Raw genomic sequence first — 14,000 nt, 5'->3', positions numbered from 1 at the left:
TTTTTTATCTAATGTCACTAATTTATACAACGTGACGTGTTTGACTATTTCGTGAAAGTCGAAGTCAGCGGGTACGATATACTGTCGACGTGTTATTAACAAGATCAGTTTATGATAATTCGTTTCCAGGGTTTTCGTAAATAATTAACGACTCACGTTTTAAGTATAATATATATGGACTTTAGATTCACACAATGCATAGCAACGTAATTTACCTGACTTTTAACAAGATCTATTGTTACCTTAATTTTATAGGTTATGTTGATTACATTCATTCTCCTACATAATTCCTCATTCCACTCTATGTCGCAGAAGAATCCTGAACGTAGTATTTTCAAAGGCTTGTTAAGAAATTGGGTGCCTATATTGAACCTAATTATATATAAATATTTTTCTTCACTTCACACTGTATTGAACGCATTTCTATGAGTGAGGATATTGGAAAAAATTAGTCCCGCAGGTTTTAATGTTCCTGAAAACGAATATTTCTAATATACAAGAGGTGACTTCCACTTCCTCAGATATACTTTATTTAGATACTATGTAATGTAAATGACACCTTTAACCGCAATAATGCATTATTATGCTACACACTTTATTAGCAAATTTAAACTCCTCACAGAATGTACAGCACAATTTCTGTTAATATGTTGTACACTTTATCCAAACATCGTTAAAGAAATAATAAATTACATAATAATAGAATAATAAGAGGAGTTTGCAAAATTCCGATTATCTATATAAATAAATAATTAAAGTGTCTGTTTGTAACAATAACATAACCTTTTAACTGCAAGATTTTGGGTATATAAAAGATACATGTACCATTTTTTTAATTTCGTTTGTTTGTTCTGGCTAATTTCTGAAATGGCTGAAGCGATTTTAACAGAACTTATACTGGCAGGTTACTGGTGTAATAAGGAGTAACTGATTGAACGAAAAAAAAAATGAAATATTATTTTTGTTAAATTCCACGCGGACGATGTCGCGGTCTCAGCTAGTTAATTGCATAGTAAAAGTTACTATTATCCTTTGTACTGCCATAAGTTACTGGCCTGTCACATTCCAACAAATATAATAATGTAACATATTTCATAATGACCACTTTATATAGGTTGATTGGGAATATATATAAACACTAAAGTTTATTTCTCACAAATGACATACAAAAGAAATAAAGGAATATACAGAAATAGAATTATTGTGGTTAAGACGCAAATTTACATCGTATATACGCATTAAATCTCTTTCGTATAATTAAACCATTGACAACACAATTCCTTCTTTGTATTCATATTTATGGTTACAATACCAAAAATGGAAAGTAGAATTCAATCCTTATTGCCTATAAAAGAGGAAACGAAGAAGAAGAAGAATGTTCTAATATTATTTTTAGCATAATTATAAACTCGCAGCGAAAAGAATACCTTCTAAATTAATACGTCAGAATCCGCCATTGAACGTTTTTTGCGCGGGAAAAATAACACGTGCATTTTTTTAGCTGTTAATTTAATAAAGTGCTATTATAAACGATATCCCCTTGTAATAGGGTTTAATTTTGCTTATTATCTTATTTAGTATTGTAAATATAACAAATTTCGTCTTAATGTTTAGGTGATAAGAATCAAATTCAATCGTCTTACTTAATCCTTTGACATAAAGTCGTATTTTCTCTTTCTTACGCTGACCACAGACATGAATGAAAGAATTAATAATTTGTGTGCTATTATAAACTTTATGGCTTAAGGGGTAAGGTACAAAATTGTTTGATACTATTACGGAAACATACTTCAAAGGCTTTATAGGAAATACTTTAGATGACTTACTGGGAATTCCTTTGTGGATGTTTCATACCTGAGCTCGAACTCCTTAAGAATAGTTTAGTAGATAGAATGCTTAGATTGCGAAATATTTTGGGATTTGATCTCTACGAGGTCTTTAACCTTTACTTGAATATGCAGGCTTCTTAAATATTATATATTACTACGTAAAATCTTCTTTAGTAAGTACTTTTGCTGCAGGATCGAAACATAAATGAGGACATCTAGCCTGAACCAAAATCACAGACGTGGCTTGAAGAATTGCTCTTTTGAAGTGGCAATGTGCGGGACATATAGCTCGAGGTCGTTGGGGTAGAAAGGTTCTCGAGTGGGAACCAAGAGCTGGAAGACGTGGCGTGGGTAGACACCAGCTGGACCGACACCATAAACTTCATATAAATCATAAACCGTAACCTAAGATCGGGTGTCTTATTTACTTATTTACTTTATTGGAGACAGACAATAACAAAAGGCAGTAAGGAAGTACAAACTTAGAAGCTTAGAAATATAAAATTAGTTACAGTTGTTACCTTATAACTATCTCACTGAGAACATGTAATAATTTATAGTCAAACAATTAAAAAACAAAAACATTACTGAACAGGTATCAAAGACTATGGTTTATATATTTATATTATGTTTGTTTATATATTTATATTATGGTTTAAATTGCATTGTATGTACTCAATAATTTCGAACGAAATTGTTTTGAAAGATACGAGAGAGCACGAAAATATATCAATATCACTAACATATGAATTGTGGAGGTCACACATTCTGTATAAGGGTGCACGTTTACCGGTCTTCGCAATTAAAAAAGTAAAACAAACGGATAATACGAGTCGACTCGTATATTTATGTTAATTTAATATGTTTTTTTTTTATTATAATTCTATATTTATTTTAAAAACACCTATACGGACTAGTTAAGAGCAGGATATTACTTAAGAAATATTTTTAAAGAATATGGCATTCTGACTGTTCGTTCGCAATACATTTTAATAAAATATTAATAATTCTTATATGAAAAATAGCGACAGACACTTGATAAATACAAGAAATAAAAATGAACTCGCAAAGCCTTAATTTTGTGTTCAAAAACTTTTTTATGGCCTCCGCTATGGGGACCTCTCGTAGCCTTATCTATTGTGGGACAGGGATTTTGTTTTTATTATTTTTTTCATGTAATATTTTTATTTTCGCGCTCTTCTATCGTTCCTTTTAAGATCTTTTATTCCTTTATTTTCTTTCTTTCTTTTCCTTTCATATACGTTTTTTCTTTTATTCGATACCATTCTTTCTTCTCCTCATACCTTAATTAAAATTTCTTTGTTTTTATTCCATATCACATTTTTGATCTATTCTAGGTATGCATTTTTATATGTATTATTTTATTTACTTATTTATTTAATTGCCTATTTTTACTCTTATTTACAATTTTTAACTATAGCTCAACAATTGTTTCTTCAAAAACTTTACAAATACATTTAAAAATATAACAATACAGTAGTGTACAATTGGTGGTATTATATCATTCCGCGATTATAAAATGCCTTTGGTTGGATTTGGAAAGGTTTGTAATTCAGTATAAGGCAGTCGACCAGTCGAACATATCACCTGATAGCTTGTAATGTATAAATTCAATAATAAAATACATGCACATTCCTCAAAAATTACAAATATATATTCTTTTATTGATTCAAATTATTTTACACGTAGGATTACAGATTCAACTTGTACAACCACTTCGACCAATAGGTTAAATTTACATAATACTTCGGAGACATTAAATCGAAGATCATAGTGAAATCGTACACATATATGTATATAAATAGAATTTATATATATGTTAATAAGTTGATCCTCTATAACATATGATTTAAATAAATTTGCATAAGATATTTCCGTAGCATATGTTTAAATGAAGATTTAATATTAGATATATGAGAATGACCGAGCATATTATTGCTTGACATTTGAATGAATTATAAATTGTCCGTGTAGCGATAGGATATTAGAAAAAGATATACGTTGAACAAAGACAAAATACTTTAGAAAGAGAACAATGCAGAACTAGACTAAGCAAAAAACGTCACACACAACAGTGTAATAAAAAGTAGACATTTCCAATAGGACTGGTTGAAAGAGGCCTGTACCAGGCGTCTTTTGGTGAACAAGCTTGTCTCTTTAATTATATCTATTATTAGCGACCATTCTAGCTGTTATTTGAAGAGATGAACACCCTCATGGGTACTTTTATCTCTTTCTCTCTCTCTCTCCACACACACACAAGTATATATATGAATGCGTGTGTGTGTGTATATATATATCGTTTTCTTTAGTTAAATTCAAATGACTACATTTTTAACAATTTTTTATTTCTAATCAACAATATATTCACCTCCGTTATCAACAACCTTTTAGCATCTAGTATACAAATTTTCAATTCCGGAGCAGTAAAAATCAATCGGTTTTTCTGTAAAATATGTCGGCAGAAACTACATACTTTCTAGTCCCTCTAATATATACGAGTATATATGGCAATTGTTCATGAAGAATATTCATCACTATTGATCCTAAGTGAATAACTTAAAAAAAAGGTTTTCATGCTTATATGCTACTTTGATACTAAAGTGTATTTACTTAAGGCTAATTAAATGAGAAAATCTGAAAAATAACCAAATCACTTGCGATGCTGGTCGATTACTTCGTCTACTATGACACTTATCTGGTCACATAACTCGTGCAACTGACAACCATTCAGGTCAGAAAGCTACCACAAGGTGGGGGACAAGATAGGGTTGCGGTATTTCACTGAACTTCTAGCTATTCTGTAAACTCAAAATGCCAATGCAGGGACGCAGTTTTGATATGACTGAGGAGATAAAAACCGAATCAAAAATGATATTAAAGGCTGTACCAGATAAAGACTATTCCTAATGTTTCAAAGACTAGAAAAAGTGCGTTTTTGGCAAGGATTACTTAATAGCAAATGAAGTTTGAGGTCGGGGCCGTTTCGATCTCAGTTTTATATAACCAGGGTAGGTCAGGGGAACTAGAGATACGGACAGTGCAAGGCAACCGTTCTGAGAGACATATGCCTTGCAGTGGACATCTATCGACATGACGATGATGGGTTTAATTAATAATTTAATTGCGTATAAAAATATTGTATTCATAACACGTTAGCGATTTACATAAGTACATATATTACAAAAGTCATGCTTTGTTTGTTATTTTCAAACAATACTTGTTAGTACGTATATCCAACTAAATTATTAGGTATATATATATATATATATACATGTATAGATATATAATAGTATATTTGTGGAGAATCGAATGTGAAATCTAAAGAAATTCAATATCACCAGGGTGGTACTTATATATATACATTTATTTATATACATATATATATATATATATATATACTAAACGTGTACATGATATATATATTCATGTACACGTTTAGTAATTTTTTATGGTTGTAAAAGGTGTAAATGCCTGAATGTATAGATAGACGTTTGTGCCTTTATAGGAATATACTATAGTCGCCACGCTTGGTGATCAGTGTGGTATTATTATACGCAGAGGATGCTGCTGCCCATCTTCTGGAAACTTATTTGTGAAGACGGAATCCTCTGTAATTAATGCACAAAATGTGAATTATAAATTATAAATAGAACCTGCGGCCTACGATCGCATGTCATAGTTCTCCAACGCTGGGTTACCATTCCTCATTGTATAGATAATTTTTTTGTCAAATAATATATAGTACAACTTGTTCAAAATATAATTAAGAAAAGGACCAATATTTAGCCACATCCGCACATGCAGAATGCACCGTTAAATCACTCAACACGTGTTTCACCCCTCCACGGGGCATCTTCAGGAGTTATGTTACACCGATTAGTTCATATGTCACTGTGTTTGGCACACTGGGTTTGGCGTGTAGTTATGTAATTCGCATTGTTCGCCGCATGCGCATTTATCAGTGGGCTGGCGGGCAGTGCACTTTGTTGCACGACTACCACTGCATGTGTGGAAGTAACAAAATATTGGTCCTTTTCTTACTTAGGATGGACTTCCGCAAAATAACACCTGATTCCATTAAATATTCAAAATATTTAATGGAATCAGGATTACATCATTACGGAGTAATACATATTAAAATTAATAATTGTATACCATCTGTCTCTACCAACATAGTACTAGAAGTCAATCGCCTATATTGCAATAGAAAAAATAAATTAATACAACATATTTCAGAGCGATCAATTTATACAGGGTGATTAGATGTTATAAAAACTTTAAAGTTTTTTGCTGACAAGAGGTATACCTCGGCGTGAATATCCCTTTAAGGCTTTTACACATATAAGCAATCAGCCTGTATAACATCATTACTTAAACACACAATGAAGAATGATATATGAAACTCATAAACACTTTGCCAACGAGATGAAACACACCTAATATATTTTGTCAAATTTTACGTCAATTTTAAACATTACAAATATAAAGATATCCATTGCTGGGTACTATCTCAATGAGTATAACTCCACCAGTTATATCTATTGTCAAGAGGCAATGTATACGACATATAAATATACGTATTGGAAATGTACAAAATAATGCGATGTTTATTATTTTTGGTAGCAGTCTCGGAAAAGTTTGTACTGCCAGAAATTATCCGAAAATCGTTTTTTTTTTTTTTGGAAAAATAAATTACTTTATATATCAGAATGATCAACCTGTTTTGAAATATATGACTTGAAATTATGATTACAATACTATGGTTCATTACCATTGTATCAGTCGATAAAGGCTCATATCAATGCATAGCTATATATCTATCGCTATAAACCGCTGCCCGCATCTAGCGACTTCCTTTCTTGTCTGTTTTGAGGGTCCACTTCATACGGGGCCTACCCACGCTGCCTCCAAAGACCTGTAACGTTAAAACTGATCTATTAACCTGAATGATGAATCTAATAACCTGTAACAGCCCCACATGTCTAACAACGTCAACCTTAAAAAAAAAATCTACCAATTTGTGGTCGCAATTCGAGCGATAACACTAGCCATATGAGTTTTTTTTATAACTCCATGCATTCCTTTCTATTACTTGTACAATAATAAAAAATACTCTTTATATTAAATTAAAATTAGATTTAACTTCATTAATTTTCTTTATTCAATGCCTAAAGCATTAATATCGTATGAATGTAATAAATTTTTTTTTATGATTTTTAAGAATAAAATATAAAAGTTTAAATTTATTTATTAAACATTGAATCTTACATAACTCTTATTGTTTGCACTTTTTAAGTTTCATTATTTACTCTGTTTCGCAAGGAGTTATAGTGGAGAAGAATCATAAAGAAACACCACAACAACACATATTGTAATAGATTAATACATATACACTTTATTAGATATAGCCCAAATGAAATCAAAACAATCAAGCGACATAATTGCGAAGGATTCTTGTCATTTAAATACTCATTTATCGAATAATAAGTCTTTTCTGTGAATTAACTTTTAATATACACTTTGAATTTTGTAAATAGTAGTCCAATAACATTTGCGGAATTTACTGAAAAATTATAAATGAATTAGAAACTTTTTGGTACAGACAGATTTTCACGGTGTCTTGTAAATACACTATGGATTCCTACTTTTTTTTTAATTTATTGTAATTTTGCATGTATTCATTCATCTGATCTCAGCCAATACGGTATTACTGAATCAATACCAAGAAATTTAAACTACCAACCCGTTTGCATATATAAGGTAACATGTTTAGATTATCATAGTAATGTATGGTGTGGCGTCCTTTTAACTGGAACGCGGCAATGCTAACCGTTTGGCGGGAAAAACAGACGCCATTTTTGTACCAATATTACATTTTTAAAAGTAAAACAATATTTATTTCTGTAACTAAAAATATTTTTAATTTTGACATGTTTAGTGTCTCCTTTTATAGCAACACTTATATGTTAGGATGCACAGTTCTTTTTTATGATTTATTAAAAAGTTAGGTTAGGTTAGAAATAGTTTTTTTTTACCTCTAACTAGCTTCATGGAAATCGAAAATGTGGACGAAAAAAATGTAAAATATAAATTAAATTAATTAATAATTTTATATACATTTACATATGTATACGTAATAAAATATATATTTAAAGATATACATTAGTAAAAAATTTGTAGTTTCGGCCGGTGTCGACACCGATGGCGCTCGATGTTTGTAAGCGAATAAAAGGGGCAACGCGCGGTAGAATTCACATTAATAAAGAAAACTCCACAACGACACGACATATATATGTGTGTGTGTAATAAATCATATTTATGTATAATTATAGTTATTAGTATTATACATATATGAGGTAATATAAGGAAGTATTTTATCTTACATATTTTTCTATGATATTTACATATTTCATCCAACTTCATTATTTTATCTCTGCACCTCTCAAACAGTTCACTGGTAGATAACGCCTTCGGTATTAAAATCGTATACATACATTGTATAAGAAGTATTTAAATAAATAAATACACAAATTAATGACATTGTGTATTTATGAGTGTTTGGTTGTATCTCTGTTCGTAAGCTAAATAATGGTATCATTTAAGAAGTTGATTATAAATTATTTCTTTAATTTCCTCGTACGTTTTTGTACATATAGTTGTTACTTGTTACTTAAATAATTAATAGCAAATCGATTTTTGTTATCGATAAAACGATAAATCGATCACGTTACAAGTACATGAATAAGATGGTTCGAGATGAAAAAAAAAATGACGCGTCACAAAAACTAGTCGGCAACGATCCGAACTGGATTCCACATAGCCTTAATGTAATGTTTTCACACGACTTACCTTTTATAGAGTTGAAATACAACGCTCTCTTAAAGAGAGAATTATACTAACTGTTCTATGAAATGAAAGCGTCAATACTTGTAACAACATCGTCATTTTTTCAGTGATAGATCGTTCACTGATTGGTATAGCCCCCATAGACTTATAATAGCACCCTGTATTCAGTGTCTTCCGTATTTAACAAGGTCGAAGGATCTACCCACATTGTGGGCAGACGGTCTGCGATTCGCACGCTGTTTTGCAGAATAAAAACATGTTATTTTATCCACATCACTCACAGATAACAAGATAACTTCAACATACTAATGACTGTACGGATAGTAGAGGGTAAAGTAAGTAAAGTCATGGTTGAGAATCACACCAGCTAGTCTTATCAAGTCAATACAATTAAGTTATGTAAATGATATTAAGACTAAGCGCCATCCGTGATTTGACTCTTCAAGTCCGCGAAAATATTTATAACGCAATGTGACCTTAGTTTACCGTGACATTAAAGTGAGGTTAGAGATAACCTTTTCCCAATTTTTTGATTCAACTGTTCCCAAAGTGCCCAACTGTTAGGTTAAACCAATGGATACGGTTATCCTGCCCGAGAGCAGCGACCTATTTACGGTAGGTCTTGCCTCCACCATCTCTGACAGCAGTATTCTATAACGGCAGTGCCCAGTGCGAACACACTACCTGAATCTGCAAGCAGGTGATGGAGTTGTAAGGCTCAGTCACTTCCTGTATATCACCAAGAATGAACATACGATTCAGTCCTCAGTCGGAATGCCAGATAAGCTGGCTTCCATATTATCCGGATATGGCACCGAAGTTATTGGCACACTTATAACCCAATTCCCATCACGGGATCTAGATTAAACTACACCTAGATGCGGTGGATGTTATTTAGCATGTATGTCTTGCTGAGCAGACAAGTAACCGAGCTGTAACTTTCCGGTTGCCAGTAAGCTACCGTCGACAGTCGCTCCTAACCGCGCGAAAAAAAAAATGTAAATAACAAAATAAAGAATAAAAAAAAATGTACTAAGCCACCTATGAGTAAAAAGATGATGGAAGGAAAGCGATGAAAGCAAGAAGGAATGAAAGAACAAAATGAAAGATATTGTGATGGAAATAAGGTAAGAATAAAAGAAATTGAGAAGTATGACAGTGAGTGAAGAATGAAGATGAAAACTCTGAAAAACTTATTTGTAAACAAGGATCCTGATCCCAACTAATTAGGGGTACGAGTAAAAAAAAAACCGCGCGATCACCCACCATGCAGCCTGTTCGCAAGATTCGTGACGATGAACACTAACTCCTCACCACACACTAAACCAGGCATATGAAGACGTCAGATGTCCGTAGTTAACCATATAGCAACTACAAATCTGACACAAATGACCGCCTATCGCTCATGCAGGAGACGGACTACTGGACCCTGTAGTAAGCTTTCCAGAGCCAATAAGGCAGCAGTGTAAATCCAGACTGAACCGGACCTCCTAATGTCTAAGTGACAATTAAAGGCGTCATCATTATCATTTCAGCCATAGAACATCTACAGCTAGATACTATATCAGGAAGATCTATTCCTGATATAGTTTCAATACGACTGGTTGGCATCAGGCTGCATCGAGCGTGTTCCGTGGACTTTAATAAGGTCGTCTTTCCACTATGTTAATAATATATAAATAAAGAATCAAAACATCATAATCCAAAAATATTTAATCGTAAATTATTTAATATATAATAGTATCGAAATATCTGTATTTTAAAAAATGAACGCATTTAATTAATTTGAAAGCAAAGATTGATTAAAATCAAATATGGCGTCATTCCACACGTCACATTTTAATCACCTCGAGTGCATATGGGCCATGAAATATGCATTAATCAAATTGTTAATTCATCTCTGTCGTACCAATTGGGAAATATATTAATGAATGCGACAGATGGATGTTAAATAAAAATAATTAAAAATGTATAGAGAACCGAATAAAAAAGTTTGAATTATTTTTTACTGTTCGAAATAGAAATATTATATTTATCATTCTAGGAATTGTGTATGCTAGTACGAATCACACTATTTTTAATACTTTAATGTAATAATAATAATAATGTTACGAACGAAATAATGTTAAGAACATGTCCCAACCAATAGAAAATGTAGCAGAAGAGTCTTTAATAGTTGTAATTAAAAAATAGGAAGATAATATTGTTGTAGAATAATATATAGAAGTAAAGTTTTAACTTTGAAGTAAGCTGTGTGAAAAAGTTTCAACAATTTCTTTTGTTTCAATTTCTTTTTAACACCAATTCCTTGTAACCGTTTCGTAGAAATGGAATAAAAGGAGATTAAATTTATCAACAAAAATGCGGATGGGACGTTAAAGAACATTAAGATATTAGATAAGCCTCAAGTATTTTAATTTCTCTTTATTGTACACGACAGGAAATATATACATAGTTGCATATTAGTAAAAAAGCACAATGGATAATTTTATAACACGAGATAATTTCTTCCAGACGATCACAGTATGGAAATAGACAATGATAGACAGACATAACATATGTGTATACATACATGATTTATATGTGTACAATTATTCATAAGATTTCTTAATAAACGCATATGAAAGATTTTAAAGAATTCTAAAAAATACATTGCTTAAAATATAATATGGTTTTCTAAAAAGTGTAAATTTTATTTTGGCGAACAGCGCCATCTAGTAAGAAGTAGAAATAATTAATACCTTAACATGCGCCATCTCTCAGCGAGTAGAATACAATTTAATGATTTAAGTTATATTTCTTTACCAATGTTTAAATTTACAAAGTTTATTGATTTACTACTAAACACATTACGTGTTAATTGTCTACTCTTTTTGAAGATTAGAGTTAAATAATGTTTTTATTTTTAAAAGTAAATAGTGAAGCATTATTTCAAATATTCTTTAGAGTTCAATGAAGATATTTTATAACGAATGATAATTGCAATATTTAGTTTAAACTGTGTTTTGTGTGTGTTTTTATATAATACAAAGATGGTTAATATGTATTATTTTGAATATGAAGTTAAACAATATTCAGTTGTAAATCTCCTTTCTTTGAAAATAATTTTATTGCATTATTTTTACAAAGATATGAGGTGTGAGCGTAAATCTCAAGCAGAATATATGTTTTATTATTATTAACCAATGCATGATATCAAAATTACTCAAAACAAAATAGCATAAGAATTATATAATTAATGTATCATACCGTAAAATCTATTTGATTTTAGTTATGTAGAAACGAACATAAATAAACGAGAATTGTTTATAGTTATATACAATATTCCAACAGCCAACAACGAATCTAACGTCCAATACATTGGGTAAATACGTTGGCGTTATGTTCCGGAGCGGCATTCGACCGTCAGTTCGCGTTCACATCGTGTGCTTTGTGAACGTTACCTTGTTTGAATTTCGAACGCTCCAGTCGAACTATAAGACGCGCCGCGAACTTCTTGAACGATCTTAAAATTGCGATTCGAATTTCAAATTATTAAATATATTCAACGACATTTTATAATTACACGTGTTTGTGAAGTGCTTATATTTTAATCTGTTTAATTTTTGTTTGTTTAACGAGTTTAAAGAAATGTTCAACATTTAAGAAACCAGCTAGATTCATCGAATAATAATTTTCGGTGAGTTTTAAAACAGACTATATACGCTAAAAATATATTTTATTCGTGTTACATCGCATTAGAAGTTTATTTATTGCATCTGTTTGTGTCATAAAAACATTTTAGTGCATGTTGACCGTTAAATTGATCGACAGTACCCTTGTTTATTAACGGGTATCATAAATATTAATTTTAAATTTGTATATTTACTACACGCGAATAAAATTCATATAAATTTTAGACAAAATTATTATAATAAATACATTATTAATTTTAAGTAAAAAAAGAAATAGTCTTATTTATCTGCATATGTAATAAATAATTCCTATTTTCCTTTGTTAGGCCGGTGAGAACGAAATTTTTGTAGTAAGTTCTTATGAAATAAAAATTAGAACTCCATCCAGTTCGAAAAATAATTTGTAACGGCATTTATTCAGAATTTGTCGCAATTATCTTTAAAAACTCTCTCCAAGCCATTGTATTCTGTTTTCATATAGTAAAAGCAATTATTTATTCACGCATCAAAAAATATATCTAACAATGTGATGCATAAAGCATGACAATAAATCCAAAATTGTATTTTTTCATTTATTAATATTTGAATTGATTATTTATGGTTTAGATATGGTAACTTCTGTCAGTTAAAATGAAAGAAAGAAGGCAGCACCTATGTATATATGTATTTTATCTTCTTTACCAAAGAAATAAACGCCAGTTGTATCTATATTCTGTGTATATAGAGATAGTATTTACAATAATTAGTGACACTGTAATAATTTCGACATTCTACTTTCGAATTTAAACAAGCGTTCGAATTTTAAATCGAATCGAACTAGAAATAATGAATAAAAAGTATTGATGATCTTAGTGGCCAGTATTTGGGCTTCTCTTACCACAAAGGGTACAGTTCGTAATTTTTTTATTACATATATATACTGCAATATATTATTAGATATCTAACAAGTGTCATTGAACAGTAGTATCCCGGCGGTAGAAGACAGAGACTTATGATATTGGGTCACGGGTTTTGTTCGCGGGATACAATTTTATATAATTCAATTGTGTATTGATTATATAGGATTGCGCTACTCATAGACAAGTTTCCAAAAGATTGGCAGCAACGTCCTCTGCTTAATATAATTATGTATTTATAAAAAATTATAGCACGTTTAAACAAAACGTGATAAATATTTTTTCTTATATAAATTAACGTATATACTTAATATAATAGAATTATCAATTTATGTAAACAATTGATAATTGTCCCTATTCAGTTGTGATTTGACGTAATATATTACGTAACTGCCTTTTGAACTGTGATGCTGCTAGGAAGCTACCGATTCGTTTATATACACAGGCCGGCTTAGTTATTTCATAGCCAAATGATTAACAAATGAAACAAATAAATATGATTTATTTTTTATTTTTCAATCAAACAGATTTACTATATTATATATAAATTATATTATTACTATCTATGTACAATACCCGGCGATAAATATTGCACATCGACCTTTGGAAAGAGACACCATTATCTTTGTTCCACACTACCTATGTGACGTTTTGTCAGTCGTATTTCGAGCTATATAACGCTCTACGAAGCCGAAAACTGCCGATTGTCTCTTTCTAAATGTCGATGTGCA

The 14,000-nt window shown here is 30.9% G+C and overlaps 1 protein-coding gene across 2 annotated transcripts in view; it reads left to right on the top strand.

Annotated features, from left to right (window-relative positions):
• LOC137921569 (phospholipid phosphatase 2-like) overlaps nucleotides 1-14,000 on the top strand; it is a 103,471-nt gene that overhangs the window by 8,717 nt on the left and 80,754 nt on the right. Inside the window, exon 1 of one of the 2 annotated variants that reach the window (XM_068764368.1) lies at nucleotides 12,319-12,378. The exons of the other annotated variant lie outside the window; for it this stretch is intronic. The gene's annotated coding sequence lies outside the window, so the exon portion shown is untranslated. Of the gene's footprint in view, nucleotides 1-12,318; nucleotides 12,379-14,000 lie in introns of those variants that run through there. 2 annotated transcript variants of the gene reach the window in all.

The sequence above is a fragment of the Battus philenor genome, unplaced genomic scaffold (assembly GCF_028537555.1).
Source record: "Battus philenor isolate CCGP_79_NKW_IND1 unplaced genomic scaffold, ilBatPhil1.0.hap1 SCAF_19, whole genome shotgun sequence".
NCBI classification, from domain to species: domain Eukaryota; kingdom Metazoa; phylum Arthropoda; class Insecta; order Lepidoptera; family Papilionidae; genus Battus; species Battus philenor.
The sequence above is the reverse complement of the archived record's forward strand: the minus strand, read 5'-3'. Positions and strand labels throughout refer to the sequence as shown.